This window comes from Prionailurus bengalensis, chromosome B3, assembly GCF_016509475.1.
Source record: "Prionailurus bengalensis isolate Pbe53 chromosome B3, Fcat_Pben_1.1_paternal_pri, whole genome shotgun sequence".
Lineage (NCBI taxonomy): Eukaryota > Metazoa > Chordata > Mammalia > Carnivora > Felidae > Prionailurus > Prionailurus bengalensis.
In genome coordinates, this window is record NC_057355.1 from 11966480 (window position 1) to 11973221 (window position 6742).

Sequence of the window (6742 nt, forward strand, 5' to 3'; positions counted from 1 at the left end):
AGCCCCACATCAGGCTCCCTGCTGTCTTCACAGAACCACACTGGATCCTCTCTCTTCCCCACCACCCACCCCCCCCCCCTGCCACCACCCTCTCTCTCTGCCACTCCTCCACGCTTTCTCTCTCTCTCAAAAATAAATAAACATTAAAAATATATACATCAAATTTACCTGCCCATCCAAAATGTACTTGCATGAAGTTTTCAGGAACATAACACAAAGTACAACTGTTTCATACACTTCATATATGTTCTCCCTTGTTTCAAAAACCATTTGAGACAGCTGGTGTACGTATAATTAATGTTTACCATAGATCTCAAGTGTGCTTTTGGAAGATTGTTTCAAAATGTACTCCATGAAAGATCTGAGGCTTTGTAGAGACTTATCTAAGGCTTTGGAGAGACTTAAAGACCAGAGCTTTCTAGGCCACAAAGTCCAAAAGCCTAGGAAATACAGGCCAAGAAAAAGTATCTGTGAATCCCCCAGAAAGACTGCATATCCAATAGTCCAGGGGCCTTCGAAATGAGAGCACTCACAGGTCCCTGGCTGCAGCATAAGCAACCCTCCGGGAATTCAGACGTTTTATTGAAATCTGAAGAGCCCCAGAGTACCCTCTCTAGTTCCAAAATATGTTTCCTGCCATTAAAGAGGGTTTTGTTCAAGCCCTCTGCAACCACTACAACAATCCCAGTTGTCCTATGGGTAGAATTCATATGCTAAGTGGCAGAAATGCAGAAGCAGTGAGGCAGAGTTAAAAAACACAGGCTCTGTTTCCTGATGTTGAATGAAGGGTCTTCCCTCTAGCCCCTGACCCTGGACAGACCGCTTTGCTCAGGCATCAAGTAGGCAGTCTTTTCACGTGTCTCTTACAGTACTTGAAGCAAGGCCAGCGCGCAACAAGTATCTATTATTCTTATTCGTGTATTGATTTCCTTCTGTGCCAGGAGCAGAGTGACAGATCTCCACCGTGAAGGGCAATCATTGACGATGGGCCCAGCGGGATAATAACATGAGTTGCCACTAGATGGCAGTAACGGTGCTAAGTAATTAGTTATTAACGTTGGTTCGCCGAAATGAGCGCTATTTGTTGCTCAGTATTAACTCATTCACTCATTCAGGAAGTAATTATTCAATACCTTCTATGTGCCTGGCACCACAAGGATCAGCAAAGGAAGACATAGCCTCTTTCCACAGACCTTACAGTTCCAGGTGAGAAAATGGACAAAGAATCACACCAGTAAAATATCACAAGGGTTGTGATACTGCACAAGGGGAGAGCCAGCCCCCTGGGGAGGAGAGCAACCCTGAGAATGAGGTGAGGCCAAGAAGGGGTAGCTGCTAAGGTCTGAAGAACAGGACTTGGTGGGTAAGGGGAGGGAAGGGAGCACTCAGGTGGAGGGAAGAGCCTGTCAAAGGCTCCCAAGTGAGAGGGAGGACTGTAGCTGGAACCCACAGGACTGGGCAGTGGGCTGGGAGCTGCCCATCCTGGAGGGGTGAGCAGGAGCCAAGCCGCGAAGGGCCTCATAAGCCTTGCTCACTCAGGGGATGTGGGTCTAGATCCAAAAAGCAATAGGTCACTGAAGGGTTCTGCACCCTGGGAAGGGACAGAGCTGGGTGGCTAAACTGGATTTGCCTTTGACAAGGTCAGAACTGCATTCTGACGGGGTCACTTGTCTCTGCTCCAGGGATTCCACTGAGGGCTAGCCAGGTGGATGTAGGGAGACCAGCTAAAGAACCGTCTATGGGGTCCAGGAAGGAAGGAGGAGCCTGGGATCAGGATAGGGGCAATGGAGATAAAGAGACAGTTTGGCTCAATGGCTAGGGGGTGGGCGTGGGAAAGTGCCAGAGACGGTTCAGACAGCACAGGAGATGGAAGGGAAACCGAGGCGGGGGTGGGGGGTGGGGGGTGGGGGGGAAGGGTCTTGAATAGTGGTTGGGTAGTGGGGAGTCATGAGCTCAGTGTTAGACGGCGCTATGAGGGGTTTCTGGGACATCTAGCAGAAACATCCAGAAGGGAAAGGAACATCTGAGTCTAGAGTTCAAAGACAGAACCATGTAGAGTCAGGTGGGCAGGGATGAGACCACCATGGAGTGAAGACTGGAGAAGCATTGAGGCCATCTGGATGAAGACCAGCAAGTGGTAAAGGAAAGGAAGAGACACTGAAGGCAGCATTAGAAACCTGACTACAAGGGTGGCCTGGCTGGCTCAGTAGGTGGGGCACGTGACTCTGGATCTCGGGGTTGTGGGTTCGAGCCCCACCTTGGATGTAGAGATTACTTAAAATTAAAATCTTAAATAAAAAAAAAATCTAACTGCAGGCAGAGGACAAAATACAGATAAGGGAAGGTTTCAAAAGAATCAAAGCCACAAAGAACAAAACGGGGAGAAAAGATTACAACTAGCATGTGGTTCCATTCCGGTCCCAATAAACTGCTCATCCTACTTATTTACCTCTCTAAACCCTAGGTTCCTGAACTTTAATATAGGAATGCTCTGCAATTCTCATATAAATAAAAAGAAAGTGAGAAGAGGGGCACCTGGGTTGGCTCAGCCGGTTGAGTGTCTGACTCTTGATTTCTGTTCAGGTCACGCTCCCAGGGTTGTGGGGTCCATGCTAAGCATGGAGCCTTCTTGGAATTCTCTCTTTTCCTCTGCCCCTCCCCCAGCTCGAACACTCTCTCTTTAAAAAAAAAAAGGGGGGGGGGAGGGGAAAAGATAAAGCAAATGTGGCTAAATGTTAATTGGTGAATCTAATTTAATGCTATGGCCATAGTCCTTTTGCAATATTATCAAATCAACACATTACCTAACTCAAACTTACATAACGTTATATGTCAATTATACCTCAATGAAGGTGGGAAAAATCGGTTAATCGCTGATACAGATGTTTGTGAGACTATTCTTGTAGTTTTTCAGTAGCCCTGAAATTATCTAAATAAAAAGTGTTTAACAACAAAGAAATACCTGGTGGGGACCACAAGTACAGATTAAACCAGGTTGACTACTGGCTAAGAATTGTGGGTTGAGGGAAGCATGGGGGGTTCATAACACTATTTTTTGCTTCTTTTTTTAAAGTAGGCTCCATGCCCAGTATGGGGCTCGAACTCACAACCCTGAGATTAAGAGTCTCATGCTTTACCGACTGAGCCAGCTAGGCACCCCAATTTTCTACTTCTGTAGATTTTTTTTTCATAACAATAAGTTTTTTTTAAAAAGTTGCTGGGGTTGGAGGGGGAAGATATGCAAAGTGCCAGCACCTGGTTCTGTTTGTTTAGTGGCGATGTGTTTCTATTTGTTCTTCCCTAGGGTCAAAGCTTATGCTATAATGCCATTTTCTTCTCGGATTTGCTATAAAATATAAGGTTTGGGTTGGAGTGGGGATTTTTTTGTTGTTTTTTGTTTTCGCCTTAAAACAGCTGATGACTGGGGCGCCTGGGTGGCTCAGTCGGTTAAGCATCTGACTTCGGCTCAGGTCATGATCTCACAGTCTGTGGGTTCGAGCCCCAGTCAGGCTCTGTGCTGACAGCTCGGAGCCTGCTTCAGATTGTCTCCTTCTCTCTCTGCTCCCCCTCCCCCCAAGCTCATGCTCAGTCTCGTAAACATAAATAAACATTTTAAAAAATTAAAGAAATTAAAAAACCAGCTGATGACTTAAACACTGCTGATGACTAATTGGAAGCTTTAGCCCAATTCCTTGGATTTTAGAGTCCGACAGCTGAGAGGCCTTCCCTTCCAGCAGGCATAGCAACCCTAAGGGGTAGAAAGCCACAGCAATGCTGGGGACATAAATGTAGGAAGACAGAGGCCCCACTCGCCCTGCACTGCTCTGGTCACGCACCAGGTTCCTGGGCTCCTCCTTCCTGGCTGCTGAAGGGGACCTTACAGCACCGAGGTCCCTGCTCCAGTCTGCGGACACAAGTGCCCACTTTTCTGCCTCATCTCCTGCCTCACTCCGCCATCACCCCGTGTTCCAGCCACCCTAGACAACAGGCAGTTCCCAGCAGGACTTGGCTCTCTGCCACAGGCATGTTTTTGACCTTGGCTCACACAATGGCTCATGCCTGAAATGCCTGTGCCGGCATTTTCCCTGGCAACCCTGCCTGCTTCCCAGCTGGGCAGAAGTGAACTAGTTGCTTAACCTGCTAAAACTGTCTTTTCTTAGGGGATATTAATACCTTCCTCCCGGAATTGTTCTGCAGATCGGGAGAGATGGCATATAGGTGTAGCACTTAGCATAAAGAAACAGCTCAACAAATGCTAACGCTTAAAAGACTCTACTAGGATTATCTAATTCCTTGCTGGACTGTAGGCTCCTTGAGAACAGGGAATGTATCTATTTATCTTTGCATCTCTAATGTCTATCATAATACATAGCAGAAGGATGGACTTGCAAATACCCGTGATTCAGAATCACATGTGGGTTTGCTTTCGCTTGCTTGCAAAATACGGATTCCTTGGCTCCAGGCCTATTGGGAACAGGGTTCTGGTTAGTGCACAGTAGCCACTGAGTCAAAACATCACCCTCTGTGATCCTTATCAGTACCCACCTCTAACATGGACAACCGATATTTGCTAAATCATATGGAAAATGCCACTAAGACACTTCAAAACAAGTCGTGTCTACCCTGAACTGGTTTCCTAGAGCAGCAGTGACAAATTCCACCAACCGGATGACTTAGAGCAACAGAAATTTGTTCCCTCCAAGTTCTGGAGGCTAGCAGTCCAAAAAGGTGTTGGTAGGGCTGTGCTCTCTCGGAAGGCTCTAAAGGAAAAGCTGTTCCACGCCTTTCTCTTTGCCTCTGGTGTTACCAGCACTCTTTGGCATTCCTTACAGTGTAAACATGTCACTCCAATCTCCGCATCTGTAGTCATATGCTCTTCTGTCTCCTGCTTATGGGGATATGTGTGATGACAAGTAGGGTCCACCCTGACGATCCAAAATCTCCCCATCGTGAGATCCTTAACTTAATCACATCTGCAAGGGTTTTTTTGTTTGTTTTCTTGCTGTTGTATTTTATTTTTTTATTTTTTTGCCAGACGAGATAACATTCACAGGTTCCGGAAATTACGATGTCTTCTGGGAGGGGCCATCATTCAGCGTACCACACACCCAAACCCTGGTGGATTAAACTGAAGTCGATCTGTAAGCTTCCCATGTGATTCCAGCTGTGAAAACTACTGAGCTGAGCACCGACTACAGGTTTGTTGAATGAACGAACAAATGACTTCCTCTACTGTGCCAAATCTCTTTCACTGACTTTAGCTATAGCCCTCACAAAGAGAGAGACCTTTCTAGAATATTCCATACCTAAAAAAGGGGGGGCGTTTTTGCAGTTCCTGACTCCCCAAATACAGTGGGCCACAGACACCTCCCAGCATTTAGCTCTCCCAGCATGACCCCTCTGCTCATTTAGCTCCCTTCCTTTGCAGTGCAAGTTTCTTCCAGGGAGTGCGGGGTGGGCAGACAGCTCCCTGGGCTGCTCAGTTTCCCCCTTGCCCCAGAAATGCTTGTGCAATACAGAACAGACTCACCAGGAAAAACTCGTGACTCACCCCTAGTTTACAACTTAAGAGACTAGGACTGTTGAAACATCTTAGCCCAAGGCCACTATGGGACTCCTGACTCCAGGCACATCATCACAGGAGGCAACCCAAGAGGAGTAACATCCTTCTTGGGGCTCCTCCCAGCAGGGCTTCTGTAGGATAACACACTGTGCTGATAAATGTTTAACAAACAGCTCCCCAGGGGCAAAAGCCTTGGATTTGTAGCTTTACCTATTCCTGAGACATAAACAGTCCCATCATGCCAATTACAAGCTGCCAACATGATGTCACCAAGAGACAAGCACCTTCTCACCAGCCAACTCCCAGCCACTGACCTATGGAAAAACCACTCTTCTCTCAGTGAGGATTTGCAGGCCTAGGAACTGGACAGTGAAGCTTTCGGAGAATCACTAGAGAGAGTCAATTTCCTAACTTCAGGGACCAAATGCTACCACTAGGTACAAGTGTTTAAAATAAACACAAATCTTTACAATCCCTACCCAACAAGAAAGTTCTAGACACAAAACAACACTACCTCTTTATCCTGTCATCAAACTTTATTTCTTCATATTTTATTATTATTATTATTTTTTTAAGAATTCATCTAACATTGGGGTGCCTGGATGGTTCAGTCCGTTGGGTCGAGCATCCAGCTCAGGTCATGCTTTCATGGTTAGGGAGTTAGGGCCCAGAGCCCACTTCGGATCTTCTGTCCCCCTCTCTTTGCCACTCCCCGGCTCACTCTCTCTCAATCTCAAAAATAAACTTAAAAAAAAATTTATCTGGGTCGCCTGGGTGGCTCAGTCGGCTAAGCGTCTGACTTCAGCTCAGGTCATGATCTTGCGGTCCGTGAGTTCGAGCCCCACGTCGGGGTCTGTGCTGACAGCTCAGAGCCTGGAGCCTGTTTCAGATTCTGTGTCTCCCTCTCTCTCTGACCCTCCCCCGTTCATGCTCTGTCTCTCTGTGTCTCAAAAATAAATAAACGTTAAAAAAATTTTTTTTTAATTTATCTAACATTGACTGTGCCACACACGGTTGGTTCCAAGTGCAGTATACACCATGACTCAATTTACTCTCACAACAAGCCTATGAGGCAAGTACTTTCAAGATCTGTTTCAACACACAAGCACACTGAAGCACTGCAAGGTTAAGTAAACACGCCTGAAGTCACACAGCCCTGGGGCGCCTGGGTGGCTTGGT

The 6742-nt window shown here is 46.7% G+C and overlaps 1 non-coding gene across 1 annotated transcript; it reads right to left on the minus strand.

Moving 5' to 3' along the window:
- Window positions 1-3082: 3082 nt before the first annotated feature.
- Window positions 3083-3155, minus strand: TRNAK-CUU. The gene has a single exon. It is a non-coding gene; the product is annotated as a tRNA-Lys (tRNA).
- Window positions 3156-6742: the final 3587 nt, after the last annotated feature.